The sequence below is a fragment of the Hippopotamus amphibius genome, chromosome 13 (assembly GCF_030028045.1).
Source record: "Hippopotamus amphibius kiboko isolate mHipAmp2 chromosome 13, mHipAmp2.hap2, whole genome shotgun sequence".
Lineage (NCBI taxonomy): Eukaryota > Metazoa > Chordata > Mammalia > Artiodactyla > Hippopotamidae > Hippopotamus > Hippopotamus amphibius.
Genome location: NC_080198.1, coordinates 76832549 through 76853000, shown reverse-complemented (window position 1 = coordinate 76853000; position 20452 = coordinate 76832549). Strand labels below are relative to the sequence as shown.

Below are 20452 nucleotides of genomic sequence, written 5' to 3'. Positions count from 1 at the left end.
TAATTAATTTAAAAAACCCATCTTATCTCACTTAGCATTCAGATTTAGCAGGTGTTAACATTAAACAACAACAACAAAGTGGGCTTGCTATGCTTAAAGAGGGAGGGAAGAGAGGACTGTAGCCTGTGAAGCACAGCCTCCCTACATAGCAGTCTACTTAGCACTAATCTGAAATGAATGTCACAGTTTGCAGATGAGGAAACTAAGCCCAGAAATTTCGATTAAGTGGCTCTCTCATGGTCACATACCCAGTGTGTGGCAGAGCTGATTCTAGATCCCAAGTTACTAAGCACAGCGTTCTTTCCCGGGCTTTCCCACAGCACAGAAAGCTGCTAAATCAAGAATTCATTTCTACTCACTGGACTAGTCCAATTCATCTCTGTGCCCAGCCCAAGGGCAGTGTATAAGTACTAGTGTTTTCCCAGCTAAAAATCTTTCATTATTGAAGGATTTTCACAATTAACCCAAATAACCGAAAATATCAGAAACAATGTGGCAAAACACAAGGGACAGCACCCTGTGCATTGTTAGCTGGCCCACCTGTTTCAGGATGGGCTCTCTAGCTGAGTAGGTGACAGCTTCCATAACTGACCTGCCTCACAAGCCCAGCCCAGAACAGCCTAGCACACCCTGAGTCTGCGCATCCCTATGAGGGTGGTCTCCTCCTTTCTCCATCAACAACCTGGGAAACTAACCATAGGCATTAGAGGGCCTTGATGGTGGCCAATTAGAGCAGAGTCCCCACAGAGCTACCATTATAGGCCCTCCACATCGGTACCCGCCTCCACAGACCATCCTTGTGATTAATGTAATCACCATAATTGCTGGCCTCCTTTTTGAGCCTTGGCCACATGGGGAAGAGTTGAACATTTTCCCTGAATGCATTCTTTCCAAACAACTGTATGTCCTTCGTTGTAGAACATGATGTCTCGGGTTCTGATGAGGGGGTTGCCATAGAGAAGCTGAAGATTGGCCCCAAAGGGCTGAGGGAGCCAGTTCAACTCATATCCCACAGCTGCATCCCTGTGGCCACACACATGCAGCCAGTTACTCTATAATTAAGAAGAACAAGCCGTGTGGCTATTGCTATTGTACTTTTTACTCTATACCTTTTGAGGGAATATTGGGAAATAAAATCTTCCTTTTCCCTCATGCTCCTCAGACTTGGCACATAATAATTTTTTTTTTTCTAGTCAGGAGTTAACGCTTAAGTCAGACAGGTCTGATTGGAAACCCGTTTTCCGTCCAGAAAAAAAAATACTTGGTTATTCTCAACCAAGACCACTTGAGGGCAGCATAACCTTAAGAGTGTGTATTTTGACCACCTATTACGCAGCCTAAGGAGGAAATAGGCAGTGTGGGTTTTACACACAGACGACTGCTACCGGAATTCAGGAAATAAACCGTAAACAATGAGAAAGCACTCCCTGGGAGTCATCTCAAATTTAAGGATGAAGGAATAAATGCCTAACTTTAAATGTACTTACATAATTCTCTTATACAACATAATTTCTTGAGGCAGGCATAATATAAACCATTCATATGAGGAAAGATTTAAAACTAGAGTGCTATCAAGAAAAAGAAAAAAAAAAGAAAGGACCAGGGCAGTATAAAAATAAAAATAAGAAAAGCTAAACTAAAATATATTAACCTGGGGACAAAATCAGGATATGCTCCTCTTGGGGGACACGTCGTTCTTCACAACTAACATGTCCCTGTTATAACCTCTTTTAACCTGAGCAGGAGTGCTGCCTCTCTGCCTTTTTTCCATATTTTGGGAGTAAATCCAGGATGGGCAAGTGAAGATAAAGGGGGGAGGTTTAGGAGGAAAGGGAGGAGAAGGAGGAAGGCATTGCACTCTGTCCTTGGAGAATCACCAGTAATGAATTGTAGGGAAATGTCTACATTGACCCAAATCACAGGGAGGTGCACTGACTCCACTCATCTCTCACCCCTCCCCAGTAAACTGTTTGTGCATACCTTTTGGTAGTTTTCAAAGGATATTAATAAACAAATTGCAATTGATCAGCCTAGTGTGATAATGATATTTTAAGTTCTCTTTCCAAACATCACTGCATAAGCTACTTTAATAACAGAGACCAATGGCTGTCTCCCAGAAACTCATCTGGAAGGAATTCTATGTTCCTTCCTCTGCTTTTCTTTATGAGCTACAGAAAGAACATGATAGTCTTGAATATATTTCCCAGATTATTCAAAGAGGTCAACTTACTTTCAGCACAACTCTTTTGAGATTGTGGTGTTGGGGGAGCAAACCTCCGAAAACAAATTCATTCTCTCTCAAGCATGGAGGTAAGCTCAGCTACTTTGCTGAAAGGGCCAAGGAGATAAGGCGTGAACTCCTTGGTTTTCCTGCCTTCATTTCAGTACTTCCCCTTTGATCTCTTACAGGATCTTGTTCCATCAAGTATCTTCCTAACTCTACCCCTTTCAGCCTTTTCTGCTACACTTGCAGAAAAAGTCCTTTATCTGCCTTATTCCCTTTTCCAGGTCCTTTCCTCTCTCCCTCCATTTATAGTAGATTTCTCGAGAGAAAGGTCTTCACAGGGGCTCTGCACCTTTGCCCCCCTTCATTCTCTCCCTTGTATGATTCTGCCCTTACCACTCTTCAACAGTTACCCTTTCAAGCTCATCAGTAATCTGCTCATCACCAGGTGGTCCACTGATTTCTTTTCAGCGGTTCTCCTTACTGCATCACATCCCTATTACCCGGTGGTGGTGTTGGCCAGAAATCCTCCCATGCCTCTCCCTTTGAAATTCTTTCTCCCCCTGGATTTAATAACGCATATCCTCACTCTCTGGCCATTCCTCTTCAGTCTTCTTCTACTGCCCCCTTAAATGTGGGGATTTTTCAGTACTCAGTACCCTTTGATCTTCCTCTATTGAGCATATCCAATCCCACAGCTTTAACTACCTCTTTTGCCCTTAACTTCCAGTATATGTTTCTCTTCCAAGCTGTGTATCAGTAGTTCACCTTCTAATGGAATATTTGTCATTTCTCAAACAAAAATTTCCAAAATAGGGTCATCTTTCCCACACAGCCTCTGCATCTTCCTGTCACAAAATAATTTCCCCTCCTTACCATTCCTTCAGTCTCAAGACCAAATTTCAGTCATCTTCGACTCCTACTGTGCCATTTTTAGACTGATCAGACATTGGGAGTAAAGGATGATGACATGTCTTTGTAGTGTCTCCTTTATGTTCACAGTGACTGTACTCTACTTCAAGATTTCATTTCGTCACCTGGACTTTTGCAATGATTGCCAAACTGGTGTCTCTTGTTATTAGCCTTTCTCTTCTCCATTACTATCCAACCAGTATTGGGCCATTAGCTATTTTCCCAAACAGTCCTCTCCGTACAAAAGAAATAGGTAGCAATAGTTGCTTACAGAATAAACGGCTGAGGGACAAGGGTGGAAGGAAAGGAAATTTTACATTTATGTACTATCTTGTTTCTTTAAAATTCTGTGCCCCATGGATATATTAGCTATTAAGAATACTGTTTAATGGATAAACAGTAGAATCCTACTGTATAGCACAGGGAACCATATTCAATACCCTATGATAAACCATAATGGAAAAGAGTATAAAAAAATGTATATATTTTCTGAATCACTTTGCTGTACAGCAGAAATTAACATGTTATAAATCAACTATACTTCAGTTGAAAAAAGAGTACTAAGTTAAACATTGTGTTACCCATAAAAATTAAAAAAAAAAAACAAATGAAACATCCTTTTCATTTCCTCTTCTCAAAATCCTACATACATTGCCTTCAAGACAAAAATCAAACTTCATCCTGTTGTTCAAAGCCCTCTGAGGTCTGGTCACAGCCCACCCTTCTAGCCTTCTCTTCTGTTCTGCTTCTGTCTCTAACACATTCCACAGGCCAGCACATGCCATCAGTCTGGATTCTGAGGTGTCTCAGCCTTTGTTTAAACCTTTCCTTCTGCCTGAGGTGCTTTTCTTCATACCAGAAGCAGTCCTACCTTCCTTCCAGCTTCACCTCAGATGGCACTGTTTCCAAAGTGCTTTCTTAAATCCCAGCATTTAGAAGGACTCCTTCTCGTCTGCAGGTTTCCTAGCCTAAGCACTTGATGATTCTATCAAAGTCAGCCTGGTTTTGAAGTTATCTGTGCACGTGACTATTCTTAATGCTGTTCAATGCTTTTCACATGATGGGTTTTCAGAAAATGTTTTCTGAATGTCATTGGCCCTTGATACACCGAGAAATCCAAATTAGAAGTGTTTGGATTTAAGACCCAATGGGATCTGCATATCATCACTGGTGCTTGGCATTGTCATTTAAGAAGTACAAAGCTTGCTGGGTCTGCTTTAGGTCAGTGCTTCTCCAGTTGTGGTCCTAGACCATCTGCTGCAGGAATACCTGTAGTGCTTGCTAAAATGCAGATTTCTGGGGTCCAACTGAGATGTGCTGGTTCAGAATCTCTAGGGGTAGGGCTTGGCAATCCATATTTAAAGCAAGCATCCCAAGGTGATCCTCATGTACACTCAAGTTTGAGAGCCTCTGCTCTAATAAGATAGAGCAGGGTTTGGGGGAAGGTTTTCAGAGGAGAGAACCCCTGAGATTTCTTCCCTGAGATTTTCAAGCTGACCCTGCTTGTCTGCTCAACATTCCTCAGCTTCTTCCAGTCCTTCAGCCGGGCTGCCCAGCCGGTTCCATGTGCCTGGCTGTGCCTCGTGCTTCTGGAACAGGACTCGCCCTCTGTCTCTCCTTTCAGCAGAGCTGTCACGCTGATCCCCTGTAGTAGATTGTGCTGGCACCTCTTGATTGGAGAGGGGTGCCTCTGATTTCAACAATAATCTCATCTTTTTTTCAGTCATCTCTTTTTTCCTGTAACTGCAGTGAACAAGTGATTATCCCTGTATTATTGACAGGAGGATCCTGAGGCAGGAAAATGTTAACTTGCCTCAGCCTCTGACATATGAATAGAGTTAATGTTAAAAGCCCAGTCACCCAACTTGGCATCCCCAGTGACCATTTTGTCAATCAGTAAGTCAATCAATTAATCAACAAGTACTTACTGAATGGGGATTAGGCGTCCAGAAGTGTCTTGTTTAACATCTGCTGGCTGGGCTAGGCCCTGTGCAGAACTTGGTTCAGTGACCTTACATCATCCCTGATCTAGGATCTAATTCTGTGCCATGCCGTCCACAGTTGGCTACCTTTATGGTTATGTCAGGTTGCTCAGCTATATTTCTCTTGAACACCAGCATTTACTACATAATTCTGCAGCCCTTAATGGAGTTAAGAGGAACAGGGGTAGGCCAGCTCCTCCAGTGTGAGCACCCACTCAGCAATCTTAGCTTGATGCTGTTCGTCTGATAATGTTGGGTTCTCCTTGGACTTCCACTGAATTAACATTAGAAACTCAGAAAAGAAGTATGTGACTCCATGAAAGAAACCTTTTTTCTCCTCGCCTGCCATTCCACATTACACTCAAAAATCCCCACTCAGCATAAATGACCTTCATTTTCACAATCTGAAGGCCTTTTACATGTTAAGGTTGTTATTTAAACCCACCTATGTTCCCCAACCCTTTACCCTTTTCCCAAACCAATAGGCAGACAGAATGTTCTTGTGCTATAGGCTACATTTACTGATACTTATATTTTCATTTATTTTCTGACAGTCACAGTGGAGACCATAGCCATGAATGTACAACACAGTTTGCTTTTTTCTACCAGCTTACTTTTTTATGAACCAAAGATAGTAAAGTAAGTTCAATGTATTAAAAAATGACAACTCAAATGGGAATTTCTATGTCAAGAGTGTCCTATAGGTTATCATACATTCTGTGAGGTCACTCAGGGTATTGAAAATCGTATTTCAATCATCATAGGTTCCCTTAGGGAGCCAGTATCTGAACAAAATCACCAAGGATGAGATCTGAAAAATGTTGGCCATTTATCTTTCTTAGATTTTGTGTGTTTTGAAAAGTAGCCTGGAAAATTGACCCTGATCTCAGTTGGCATTGATGGTACCAAAGTTATCTGTGGGAAACATTGCTGGCCTGTTGCAGGTTTGAGAGGTGATAGTAGGCACGTGTGGTCATTTCCACTGTCTTCAGTCTACAAGTGGGCTAGAGCTAGAACTAGGCTGAACTACTGTGGGTGGCAGGGAGCACAGCCCTTTACTGAGAGAGATTTTGGCCAGTAACTCTACCTTCACATCGTTCTACACTCTATTTCAGGCTGAGTGTTGTACATGCTCTTCCTTTTTCCATCTCATCTAGCCATTAAATAAATGCCCTGGCTGGATCAGAGGAACCAGGAAACAGAATATTATTCAGTGCTATTGACATTGCCCCCTAAAGCGTCCAACAACTTCCCCTATCAACATCTCTGAAAGGGCCATACAATGCCAGTGGGTGGCTGTTGCCCATTCATGTGTATTGCACATGTGCTCTATGTCTCACTCAATAAATCCACCACGGTTTTGCTGAATTATGCCAAGACAAAGTCTTCTTTACTTATCTCATTATCCTTATCATTGTTTAAGGTGAAATTACAAATAAATAATCTCTAATAACTTAATTACAGGTATCCAAGTGCACAAGTGTAAAAATTAATTGACTGGATCAAGTTCACAGAACATGTTAATAAAGGTAGAAGAGGTGAAGAACCAACGTCTAATAATTTTCTTCTAGGACTATAATAAAATTTGTTTTCTCTCAGAACATAGACCAACCCACCCAAATAACATCAAGGAAAAATCAAATATGCTTTTCATTCTTTAGAATTTCACTTTGATTCCAAAGAAAATGTTGCTTTAGTTATTTCTGGTTTTATTTTCAGTTATTAAAATATCTAATATATACCAGAATCACTGCTTTTAGACTCTTTTCTTATATATCTAAGAGTAGACAGAGAATTAGATGGCTGTTTAAATATACTAGCAGTGCTATTGCTAATTCCATTTTTATTTTTAAAATAGTCATTTTTATAGTAACTTATTCCATCTCTAGTTGTTTTACATGATTTTCTATATTCACAAAAACATATAAGGGATATATTATCATCATGACTCTGCAGAAAAGGAAAATGACTCAGAAAAGTTATGTAACATGTGAAGTTACTGTCTCAGAGCCTGACATGTAACAATTTCTCAATAAATATTTGCTAAAATTATCATTATTTTCCCCAAATTCATACAAGTTAATGAATGGGGGAATTTAAGTCTGAACTCAAGTAAAATAGAGCACTTTTGCTCCTATGTACGCACTGCCTCAATTTTCAGACTCAATTTCATGAGCAAAAAGTTATTTTTGTCCTGTTTATTTGAACAGCTAGAGCAAATATTGCATACATTTTATTTGTCTGTCAATATCTCTAACATTAATTTATGTACAAGTGCACCTGTGTGTCTTATTGTTTTATTCTGTTTTAGTTTTGTTTTTAGCTTTTCATATTGTACACTGTCATGTTTTTAAGAGCACCTTTAGACCAAGAAGGATGCTTATTTTCCCTGGAGATGGGAGGAAGGTGTTAATGGAAAGGCAAATAAATGTGAAATGAAACAGCCCTGTTCTAGGGAAGAGCAGGGAACTTCCCTAAAAGCCGAGGCTCTTAGCACAGCCTTATACAGCAGGTTGGGTGACACCTCTTTCTAAAATTAGGAATTGCTTGGACTCTACAAGGTGGGACATTTGGATTCTGTTTTATTTCTAACTGACGTTTTGGAGAGCGCATCCAGTATTTCTTTTAGGAAAGCTCCAAGGACTGTTTCTCTGTTGATGAGTTATTTTGAAGAAAAGTGTAAGAATTTGGACTTCTGCTTGTAAATAATAAATGACCATAGCTTTCATTTTGGGAGAGGGAAGGAATTCAATTTATATTAAAATGAATAGTTCCAGATCCAGACCTCTCAGCCCCTTTCCCTGTCAGCACAGATGTTAGAGCTACAGGAGCCTCCCATTTGGCTCTGCCCAAGCACCCTTCAGACTTCCCTACAAAGGTCAGTGGCTGAGGAGCTGCAAAAGGCAATGTGCACTTCCCTCTTACTCTCCTTTCCCTTTTCTTTTCTTATTCTTCCTCCTCAAGTCTAGTAACTTCAGCCTTAAAGGCCTCCACAGAAGGCTCAACTTTGATTAAAAGTTCTCTCAACTGGTTAAAAGTGACTAAAGGTCACTCAGCTCGTGTGGATGATGAGCAGCAGGTCTCATGGTTCCCTTCCTTGATTAAAAAAAAAAAAAAAAGAATAAGGTGGTCACACCAAAAGCTGTCACTGAATTAGGCCATAACCAGACTTTGGAAATGCATTAATTCCTGGAACCAGTGATCTTACCTGCATAATTTTATGTTTACACACAAGGTAGCTGATTTGGAAAGACACCTTAGCCTGGTCTGGGCTGTCTCAAGCTGTGTTAGCCTGGTGCTCTTGCCAGAAGCCTCTGAATACATTTGAAAGCATCAGGCCCTGGGTCATGATTATGCCTGTAAGACCCTGTGCCCAACCTGAGGAGGAGATTTTCAGCTTCTGGGGGAGTGATAGCATGTGCAGAGCTTTTTGGAGTGCAACGGGGCATAGCTAAGGCTTTGGCAAGCTTAAGACTGAGAGCCAGGGCCTCAAACTGTGACTCAAATTGGCCTGCAACTCCAAACTTGTTTGTACCATTCGTTCTCTCATTGTTTCATGTATGATCATATCTCCCTAGCAAGCCTGAAAGCATCTGAAGACAGAGCGCATGCTATTTTTGATTTTCTAAAAGAATCTGCCAGAGTCATGGGCTCACCTTGTTGACTGACTGACAGCCCCTGGTAGCAGTGACTTCAGTTACAAATAAAGAAAAATTGTTTATGTTCCAAGTAATAAAGAAGTGTGTCATGTAGTCATGCCTCTGTGGTGTTACACTGATCACTAAGATAGAAATACCCCATGAGGCAGAAGTAAGTCAAATGCCCTCAGTATTCAGGAATCTTGTGGCAGAGACAGAAGAAACAAGTGGTTGGATTAAGGGTCAGGGACTTGGTGGAGGAGGCCCAACTTGTGTTCAGGCAGGGACCTGGGCAGAAGCTCTCCAGAGCAGTCTCTGAGAGCAAGCCTCGAGGCCTGGAGGGCACGAAGTCCTCTCTCCATCAGCAGACAGATGCACATTCATTTGTTAATATACTCTTTAATTCTGATGTTAAATATCGTATGGCAGGCACCATGCTCAGTGCTGTGAATATAAAGATGTATATGCATGGTCTCTGCTTCCAGTGGTGGGACAGACCTATAAACAGATAAATTATGATACCAAGCTTACAACTGTATGGCAGCATGATCTAATGAAAAGGAGTTTTGTAAAAGAGGGAAGTGGACCTAGCTTTGGATTCAGGCCTTGCCACTTGTTATGGGTTGTGTGACTTGGATTTTATGAGCCTATTTCTTCATCTGTAAATCTGGAAAATAATCCTATCTCTTAGAATTGTTGAAAGAATGAAAGGAGAAGCACATATAAATAACGGCTACCACCGTACATACGATAGACCCTTAGAAAATGTTTGATCCCTTGCTCCGTAATAGTAGAATGTAGAATGTTGTGGGTGCCTAGAGGCAAGAATCAATAGCTGCCTAGAAAGGGAGGGGAGACTCTACCTAGGAATTAACATTTTCTCTTGATCTTGAAGAATAAATAAGTCCCTTGTTCAATCACTTATTTAGCGCATGTTTGCAGAGCATGATTAAGTGCCAAGTATCATGCCAGACACTGGGGACACAGTGATGAACAAAACAGATGTTATCCTGGGCCTTGTAGAGTTTATCTGCCAGAGGGAGAGACAGGCCAAAACCAAACAAGTGGACACGCTCAGTATGGGCAGCGTGACTGAGATGGGGAATTGTGATTCTCAACTGTATTCTTTCTTCTGGCAAGAGCACCAGGCTAACACAGCCTGGTCTCAGCCTGGACCAGGCTAAGAGGTCTTTTCAAAGCCACCTTGTGTATAAAACATAAAATTATGCAGGTAAGATCACTGGTTCCACGGCTTTAAATTCTATTCCCAAAGCCCAGTTATGGCCTAATTCAATGACTCCTTTTTGTGTGACCACCTTATTCTTTTTTTTTTTTAATCATGGAAGGGAAGACCTGCTCCTCATCATCTATAGTAGCTGAGTGATCTCCTGGAGAACTTTTAATCAAAGTTGAGCCTTCTATCAAAGTCTGGGGACCCGGAAGACTGAATTGACTAGACTTTGGGAGAGAGAATAAAAAAAGAGAAGAGAGGGGGCTTCCTAGGTGGTGCGGTGGTTGAGAATCCACCTGCCAATGCAGGGGACACGGGTTCGATCCCTGCTCCAGGAAGATCCCACATGCCGCGGAGCAACTAAGCCTGGGCGCCACAACTATTGAGCCTGCGCTTTAGAGCTCGTGAGCCACAACTATTGAGCCCACGTGCTGCAACTATTGAAGCCCACTTGCCGAGAGCCCGTGCTCCGCAACAAGAGAAGCCACGGCAACGAGGAGCCCGCGCACCACATGGAAGAGTAGCCCCCACTCACCGCAACTAAAAAGAAAGCCCGCACACAGCAAAAAAAGACTCAACACAGACAATAAAATAATAAATAAATAAAAAAGAGAAGAGAGAGGAGCGAGAATGGAGAGAGACGAAGAGAGAAGCACACGCTGCCGTTGAGGCTCCTCAGCCTTTGACTTTTGCAGAGAAGTCTGAAGGGTGCTTGGGCAGAGCCAGATGGGAGGCTCCTGTAGCTCTAACATCTGTGCTGATAGGGAGAGGGGCTGGCAGGAATGTTGGTCCTGATATCAGCCAACAGCCAGAGGATGAGAAGGAGCAAGCCATACAAAGACTGTAGGGCAGAATGTTCTAGGCAGAAATGGCATGTACAATTGTCCTAAAGCAGGGAAGGGCTTGGCTGAGCAAGGAAAGAATAGAATAAAAAAGGGAGAAGATACCATTTAATGAAGTGCAACAAAAAAGGATTTAGGGGTGTTCACTCCAGAGTGAGTAGCACGTGCAAAGGTGTAGAGTCTCACAAGAGTCTGGTGTGTGCTAAGGACTGGGAGAACTTCACTGTGACCACACCCTAGACTGGAGGAAGGAGTGGGGTGATGGAGCAGCATGACGGGAGATGGGGCCAGGGGATGGGGGTCAGATCGTGGGAGTCTTGCTTGTGTGATAAGTGAAGGCATTTTAGCTTGGACTTGCTATTTGCTCTTAGGTTTGGAACTCTGGCCTGGCTCAGCAGCCCCTGTCCAACCTTTCAAGCCTGTCTCTAAGCCTTCCCACTTAGACTGCTTTCTTAAGCGCCCTCCCTTTTTTGGATCCTGGCTCCTCTGCATGGTTTCAGTTTCTCTTGCTACTCAGGTCTGAGGCATCTTCTGTTGTTATCTAGAGGCTCTACTCTGGCTCTGACCATAGAGAAAGCATCCGCCACTGGACCCCAGGCAGGTGGTCAGGCAAAGCTAGGCTTATTTTCTTAAGATAACTACTAAAACCAAGCAGAGTAAATACGACAATTAATGGGAAGCCAATGTTAGTCCTTGAATAGTAAAGTGACACAAAGAAATATTTATTAATCCATTGAACATTGATTTGCAGAGTTAAGAAGGAAGAGAGGGAAGGCAGGAAGCCAAATATGTAGTGTGTGGGGATGGGGTGGGGTAGGCGTATGGGTGTGGGTGTGTGTGTTCTTTTTAAAAGGAAGAAGTCCTTTACACGGTGGAATGAAATAGTAAACACAACAGAGTGTGTAGAGTTGGCCATTGTAGAGAAACATAATTTTAGTGGATTGAAATTTATTTGGAAACTTTTCACTTTAGACAGATTTACCTCATTTTATGAGGCCTCCTTAATTTCATTTGGTTTAAAATTCAGAGGAAGAACATAGTCCATTGGATCAGATCATCAAGTGCAGCTTGTTAACATGTCTGCATGAATTTCTGACATCTTCAAACAACTCACCACTCAACTCTTGGATCCATCCACTTGCTGAATACTTGTATGCAAGCCAGCAACCTCCCTCCCTCCTCCATTCACTCTTCAAGCACAATCCTCTAGGAAGACAAATCTCTTGGCCTACAGACTTCCATGACAAAGGTTTCCTCCTATACATAACCCACAGCTTCGTAAGGTGTTTCTACGTGTCTGTTGAGAACCTATTTAACTGCTTCTAGGGGGTCTTTTCTTCTGCCCCACATTTTTTTCCTCTTTCTCTCTCTCTCTCTCTCTCTATATATATATATATGCTTTTTGCATATGAAATATTATTCTGAATTTTCTAAATTGTAAAGGATTCTCAAATGAATATTCACTTGTATTCAATGGGATGAAAATATATTGTATTAGCAAGTTTGACTCCTGGACTAATAGAGATGGATGCATGGAGTGAGTCCATGCTTTACCTAGCCTTACCCAGCAAGTTGGGAGAGACATGGGCTAAAGCCTGATTGGCTGATCTCCAGTCCCGTGTACTATCCCTGAGCTAATTAGTGTTCCCTTTTATTGCTCTTGAACATTTAATTCTTCTAGGAGGCCTCTGGGTCAGTCACTGCCACCGTATTAGGCAGCCTTCTGACAAATTGTTTTATACCTACAAAGAATCTAAGTGTGGCCTCCTCCGACCACTGGGCCCTTCTGATGATGTCTGAACTGCTTGGGAGATGAAGCAGATGGCCAAAAATATACCAATTTTAGCAGAAAACACTTACATCAGTGACAGCTGGAGCACCACAAAATCTATAAACACACTTGTTACTCATCTGTTGTGCCTGTTGGGCAAGCCAGGTATGTGGCCCACTTGAACATCTTGTAGTGGAGAGGTTTCCTAGGCGGGCCTCCGGACGGAACCTGAGATGAGAAAAATCACATGAGCTCGGCATTAAAGTGTGTTATTGGTTTAGCCCTGATTTGTAAGAGGAGACCTATCACCTAAATGGAATGTAGAGAGTTGAGGGATTGGATGGCTCAACATGAGCACTGGTTTTTTTTTTTTTTTTAATTAAGTTTATTTATTTGTTTATTATTTTTGGGGGGGGTACACCAAGTTCAACCATCTGTTTTTATACACATATCCCTGTATTCCCTCCCTCCCTCGACTCCCCCCCACCCTCCCCGTCCCAGGCCTCTAAGGCATCATCCATCCTCGAGTTGATCTCCCTTTGTTATACAGGAACTTCCCACTGGCTATCTATTTTACAGTTGGTAGTATATATATGTCTATGCTACTCTCTCATTTAATCTATGAGCACTTGTTGATTCAACATGTGAACTGGGGGATCTTGAGAGCTGAGTGCTAATTGGCTGCTGAAGTTTTCTTTAAAACTCTTCAAGAGGTTCTGTGCCCAGCAGCTCATTAGCTAGAAAAAAACAACAACCAGTGTTTTGTAAGAGGCAAAGCTAATTACAGTGCTAACTTAGATCACATGACTGCAAACTTGGCAGGAAATGGCATGTAATTAACATGAATGTGTTGGAAATCTGAAGTTAAAAATGCCAGAGATTGTAGAGCAAGATGTCCTTTGTTTATGGTTTTGGTTATTTAATTTACTTAATTTTGTCTTTTGTTTTCTTATCCAAATGCCTGCCCATACAAGAATGAGATTATCCGGATGGAAGATGTGATAAACTTAGACCTTATGATTAAATTGTCTGGGATTTTAACCAAACAACCATAGATTCCTATAAGATAACTAATTTATATTGATTATTTTTATCACTAACTAATAAAAGTGCACACAAACAAATGTGTTCTCATGATGTATTCAGTCTGTTCTAGATTTCTTGAGGGTAGGAGCAAGAGTTTTACTTCCAATGCTCTTCTCCACAGGATCTATGAACACTCAGCAGTGCTGTCTCATGATCTAAATGCCCATGATTATCTTAGCTATTGTTGCAGGATGATCCCAGTCTTTAGCTCTCATCTGTGCAGTTCTTTAAATATATGCCTTTGTAATGAATCAAAAGTCATTTTTTTTTCAACAGACAGAACTCAGAACAGATCCCATGTTAGGTATCTGAAGGGAAATGTATACCCCCAACTTGGAGCTCTACATTAAGCTCCAAGCCCAATGGATGTTACTAATAACAACAGCTACTATTTACTATTTGTTGTATACCTATTGCTGTGATGTACATTTTATATATATTATGTCAGTCATTCCTCTCAGCATCCCCATGGGATAGGCATATCATCCCTGCTTTACAGATGAGAAAACCAAATGATTAATACACTTGCTCAAAGTCACACAATTAGTGAAGGAGGAGTTATTTGGACCCAGACTTGTCTGATTCCATAGACCCCGCTTTGGGAGTGGCTGTGCAATGTGTATTATAAACCTTTGCCTCTGGAGCCAGACTGCCTGGGTTTAAATCTTTGCTCTGCTGCTTGATATCTGATAACAATGAGGCCTGGGCCAAGTGACTCTCTTTACCCCAGTTTTCTCATTTGGGGGACAGAGGTAGTACCTACCTTGTAGTGCTGTTCTGAGGATTAAATGTGTTTGTATACAAAAAGCTCTTAGAAGAGTGTCTGAAACACAGAAGCATTATATAGTGTAGGCTGTAGGCGTTATCATACCCACTAGGCACACTGTCCTGCACACACCTCAGATTCCTAAGTCCCAAACAAATTCGTCATCTTATTTTCCCCAACTTGCTTCCTTGACTTGGCTGATGGCATTGTCATCAGCAAGATTTTCCAAACTAGAAAACTGTATATTCAACTAGTGTTTCATTGTTGACATAAATCAGTCCCTAATTTCTGCCAAATTCATCTTATAAGTAGATTGTAAATGTATCCTGTCCTTCCCATCACTGCCTCATCATGTATTGTCTGAATCTGTGCTGTCCAGCATGGTAGCCACCAGCCACGTGTGGCTATTGAACACTTGAATCGTGGCTAGTTTGAACTGAGATGCACTATAAATATAAAATACACACCAGAGTGCAAACACTTAGAATGAAAAGAGAACATGAACTACATCATTCATAATTTTTATATTGATTACATGTTGAAAGAATATTTTGTGTGTAATAAATATATATTAAATTGTATTGATTACATGCTGAAAGAATATTTTGTGTATAATAAATATATATTAAAATTTATTTCACCGTTTCTTTTTAACATGGGCACTAGAAAATTTAAAGTTACACATGTGGCCTACATTTGTGTTTCATGTTATATTTCTATTGGCCACAGCTGGTCTGGACTTTTCCAAATGCCTTCTTATTTTATCTATTATCTATCTATCTATCTATCTATCTATCTATCTATCTATCTATCTATCATCTATCTACCTACCTATTGTTAAAAGGCCAACAGGCATATTGAACATTTTAAGCATTTATTTGAGCATTTGTAGATGTTGGGCAGTGCCAAACCAGAAGTGGTTGGAAGCACTCCCTCCAACAGGAGCTAGGGGAAAGACAAATAGTGAAGGTGCAAAAGCAGAGTAAGGTAATTATTGATTGGCTATAACTTAAAGCCTCGTTGGCTATTTGTGATTGCTTGTCCTTAGCATGTTGATTTTGTAACCTTGAGGCTTAGGTTTTGGTTTGCTTAGGTTGGTGGCCATGGCATTAGAGCCACCTCAGTCTAATGGCCTCCTTGTTTAATTAATTTAACACTAGCTATTCCTCTATTTATCCATCTAATCTTGCTATTTCCTGTCTTACCTCTCTTCATTCCCTTGTCCACAGGGGTACGAAAGACATGTTTTAAAACACAAATCTGATCCAGTCTCTTTTGTCATAAAAAGTCTTTGCTGGTTTCTGTCATCTGCAGTGGAAAGTCCATACTCCATCTGGGGAATAGACAAACCTTTCATCCTCTCTCTGCCTATCCAGCCTCAGATCTCAGATCTTGAATGACTCTCTCCCTTGCACTTCGCAGTTTTGCAATACTGAACTGTGTTCTGGTTCCCAAGTCACTTCACACTTTTTTTGCCTTTGCATAGGCTTTCCCCTTTGTTTTGAATACTCTTCCCCTTCCTGATCTTTTGGGTGAGGTTTTGTTTATTTCCACAATCCAATTCAGACCCCGCCTCCTCCAGGGAGGCTTCCCAGCATCCTTCATCTCTCCCTCTTTTGCAACATTTCAGTTCTTTATACATACTTTCATTATTGCTTTGCCACAAGTATAACGTTTTTCTGTCTGTTACCCCTACTCAGGAGTATATAGAGGATATAACTGTATCTTATTCATTTCTATCCTGAAACTAAAAAGACAGCAATTAAATAAACAAAACAAAATAATACCTGCTTTCAAGGAGATACACTCTCTTATAGTAAAAGTAAATATAATACCAGGCATAAGATATGCCCTAAGAGAGGGAGAGATCAATGAATGTCTATCTGTGGATCAGAGAAGAAATCAATTAATTCTAACTGAAATTCGAAAGAAGATATAACGAGGTAGGGAAAGTTTGACTGACAGACTGACAAAAGGTCTCTAGAAGGTAGTCTGATCTTTGTAAATTTCACATAGTCCAGGGCCTGACCCTCAATTATCCAAAATCTAAAACAGTCTTGTCATTGTTCAAACAGTAACCCAGTCTGGTGATACTGATTCATGCTCCTAAACACCAAGAAGATCAAGGGTAAGCTAGAATTCTGATTTTTTCATTTAGAGAGAGGTAAAAACACATTGACAAGAAGCCTGAATACTTGCATCTTCTGGCCAGTGTCTCCCTTCCCTTAGAAACCACACTAGTATGGTAAGCTGGCTTTCTGTGTGGAATCAGAACAAGAGCGTGAGTTGCAAGATTCAACTGTGGGCGCCTGCTGCACTCACCTCTACAATTGGATGCACCTAGTATTGTGCAGCTCAAGCCCTTCATCTGGATACCTTCTCCTCTGGGCAGTACTTTTATGGTTACTGTTTGCCTCCTACCCTTTTCTAATTTCTATTTCTGGACAACACATTCAGAAAGACACTTTCTTTAGACATGGTAATTCCTTCCATTAGGCTGCTCTGGTCTGTTTCCAGTCCATTCATCTAAAGTAACTTTGAAAATTCCTGTTCTCATCTGTTGCTGATGATCTTAGAGTTCTCTCTCAGAGGCAGCCCCCTTTCCTTTATCCCCAGGATCTTAGATATCCCAGACTCCAGCCACTATGCATTTCACTTCGGGGGAGGAGGGAAAGAATTTAGGAAGAAGAGGAAAGCTTCCTGGAGGAGAGGATATTAGGATTCGGGGGATGGGGGTTGGCGTGAAGCACACAGTTCTACTTTTTAGATTTGGGAGTCATCTAGGATTTGGTCAACTGCCCATGCTTGCTAAATACATTTTTCTGGAAGTATATATCAGCTAATTGGGGGAACTTACAAGGCCCTGAACTTGGCCCTAAATACATACAGATTTTTAACACCCACACCTCACTGGCTTGGTCATATTCTAAACTTTGCTGCCTTTGTGCTGTGCAGAAGTATGTATTTAGCAGGGTGCTCACAGATGAAACATTGTAGTGAAGGACATTTTAAAGGCATAAAATGCCTTTTTGGTGATCCAACAAAAGAGAATTATGTTATCTTGTATTTTTTAGATATTATCCTGTTTGGAGATGAGAAAATTATTCAAGAAAACTTACAGAAATTCAAATTCTTGCTTCTTAGTAGCCAGAGGACTTTAGTAAACAAAAGTTTAAACAAATAATCAAGCTTATATGCCTATGAACTGCTATCCTGTTTTACACATCTTAATGTTTTAGTGCCTGCTTCAAAATTTGCATCTCACAGAGAAAGAGACTTGGGAATTGGAGTCAGGATCCTTAAGGTCTGCATTAGTCCCAGCTGTGTCCCTGGCTGTGCAACCTTGACCAGGGATCTTAACCTCTCTGGTCTCAATTATTTGCTGTAAAAAGCAGAGGATGGGCTGTGTTAAATTTCTTCAATCTCTCACTACTCTGGGAGTCTGTGAAGTATTATTCCAATAAATGGGTAAAATCCTGAGATTTTAACTTTTTGTTCCCTCCCTTCCTCCCTCTCTCTTTCCTTCCTTCATTTCTTTCCTTCTGATTTGTAGCAGACTATGAAGAGGCCAGATTCTGGTTGAAAATAAGTTCAGTGAAATGCTGGCTACTTCCTAATAGTGTGATCCTGGGTGAGCCAATTACTCTCTCAGACTTAGTTTCTTCTGCAAAATAGACTTAATAGTCCTTGCCTCTCAGGGTTGTTGTGAGGGTTAGAAATTGTGTATGAATGGTAAATGGTTTAAGCTGTGGTTATTGTTATTACTAATTTACCATGTCTGGATAGTAAGGAGATTAAACGAGGTTCCTGTTTTTCTGAAGATAAAATTTAGGACTGGAGATAATGTGTTTTCTAATAATTAAAAGTTATAAGTGCCAGAAGAGAAATTCAAAGCCATTTTTAATGAGTTCATAGATTGTAAATACTTCTGTCTGGAAGGTAAAGTGGGATAATCAGGGGGAGGGCTCCATGAGGGAGGTGCAGTCATTTGGTCTGGGTTCTGAAGGAAAAATCAGATTTGAAAACAGGATGGACATCCTGGAAACACAAGATAGATTCTAAACACAGAGAAGAATTTTCTTCTAGTCTACTACTATCTTCAAGCTTTTGCACTGTTGCCTGGTATTTTTAAAAGGTTTTGAAGCAGAGATATTAAATACCTCCATGTTCTGGTCTGAGAAGTTATTTTTCCTTGGAAGGATTTGGCAAGGGAAAAGTTAAGAGCTTTGGAGAATGGCCTATTAACAGAAAGGAGCTCCAGAATCTGAGTCCACCTGGAGGAAAAGCCAGGCTCCTTTAATAAGCAAATAGAATAGCACTGGCTGCAATGTGACAAGAGCTATCCCATTATCACTCCATCAATCTTTCCTTCCAGGTAGCCAGGTTTGGTGATTTAATGAGGTGATAAGGAACAAGAAACTGACACATACAGTCTAGAAGCAGGGGATGTCAGAGGTCATCTTCATTTTAATCTTTCTTTGCTTTTAATGTCAAAGACCTTGCGTAAAGGTGAGAACCCGAGTTAGGATTAATACCGGGTTATCTCTACTCTCCTTTAGGCATGTCTGAGAAAAGGAGGACGTCTTGATGACTGTCATATAAAATCAGAGACTGTAGAAAACACACACACACACACACACACACACACACACACACACACACACACACACACACGTAATGCAACCTCCAGGGACGGCCGCCCTGGATTAATAAAATAGCACGAGCTCAATAGCTGCTCACATTACACAAGGTTCCCTTCTCGGCCCTGCAGAGTGGTGCTGAAATGCTGTTTAAAAATTTGTGCTGCTGCCTTCATACCATGGCCATATTTTGGAGCCTATGACCTCATCACCGTCTGAGTTGCCAGGGCTAGATGCCAGGAGAAAGGGGAAGGGAAGAGGACAGGAGGGAGAGGAAGCACAGTTCAGCAAGTTGAACTTGTTAAGACATTTAGTCCCACCTTTAGAATTCAAGTATATCATTTGCACAGAGGGTCTGTCTTCTTGTTCTTTACTCCTTCTCCCTCCCTCTCTCAGTGCTGCTGAGACATAAATCTAGAAAATCTCTAAGCACCAAAACTCTGAAGTCATTCACTGGGGCACAGGTCTGTTAGGTCTATGGTTTGAAATGAGTGGAAGGAAGTGGAATTTTCTTGAGCTCTCCATGGTAGAAGTTTATTCCGCACTGGTTTTCTTTCTACCCTCACATATTCCTCTCAAGAGGTCAAAAGTCACTCCCATTTCATAACCACTATTTGTTTCTTCTTGACTTTGTGCCCCATAGGGGATGTCACTAACATGTATCTAATGGGAAGCATGCCCCTTGAAATTGTGCACCATCCTGGCCCTTCTATGTCCAGTTAAAAGAAAGAATGGATCAACTGACCAGGAAGAAAAAAGGAAAAGAAAAAGAAAACCCACTTCATCTCAGAATCTTAGAACACAGTCTTTTATAGATAAAACATAAGCACATTTATATATTTATATATACTCATGTTTTGATACTGGCTGGTAGATTAAGGACAGATACCGAAATAAAAACAGCTCTTTAACATTTTCCTTACCTAGATACTCATTTTTCACTGAAGAATTAGGCAAGTGGCTAATCTTTCATGTCCGTAAATCCCATGGATTATTTAATATTTTACAGTGGAAGTTTGAGTATATCAAAACAACTTTTATTTATACAAAGTTTAGATTCATAGATTGCTTGAATCCAGTATATCTTAGGACCAGAATATTAAAAATACAAAAATTTGGAAAAAAGCCACGATACTTTTTTAAATTTAGTTTTTCATCTTTTATCTAAGTAACACGCACCTAGTTTAAAGAGTCAAATATTTCTAGAAGACATGATGAAAAACCATCAGTTCTCGATTTCTGAAAGGCAACATTTTTACCTTTGGCTATTTTCCTTCTTATTTATAAAATACACAGTTATTGTGCTATTTCTTCATTTTTTTAGTTGTAAACATTATCCTTTTGCTCACCTCTGTGGAAA

The 20452-nt window shown here is 40.8% G+C and overlaps 1 protein-coding gene and 1 long non-coding RNA gene across 6 annotated transcripts in view; one reads left to right on the top strand and one right to left on the bottom strand.

The window, feature by feature from the left end:
- The window catches only part of SYNPO2 (synaptopodin 2), a 159591-nt gene that overhangs the window by 85000 nt on the left and 54139 nt on the right, over positions 1-20452 (top strand). The window lies entirely within an intron of this gene.
- The window catches only part of LOC130834348 (uncharacterized), a 176403-nt gene continuing 168595 nt past the window's right edge, over positions 12645-20452 (bottom strand). Inside the window, exon 4 of the long non-coding RNA XR_009048672.1 lies at positions 12645-12828. This is a non-coding gene — a long non-coding RNA (uncharacterized LOC130834348). The remainder of the gene's footprint in view (positions 12829-20452) is intronic.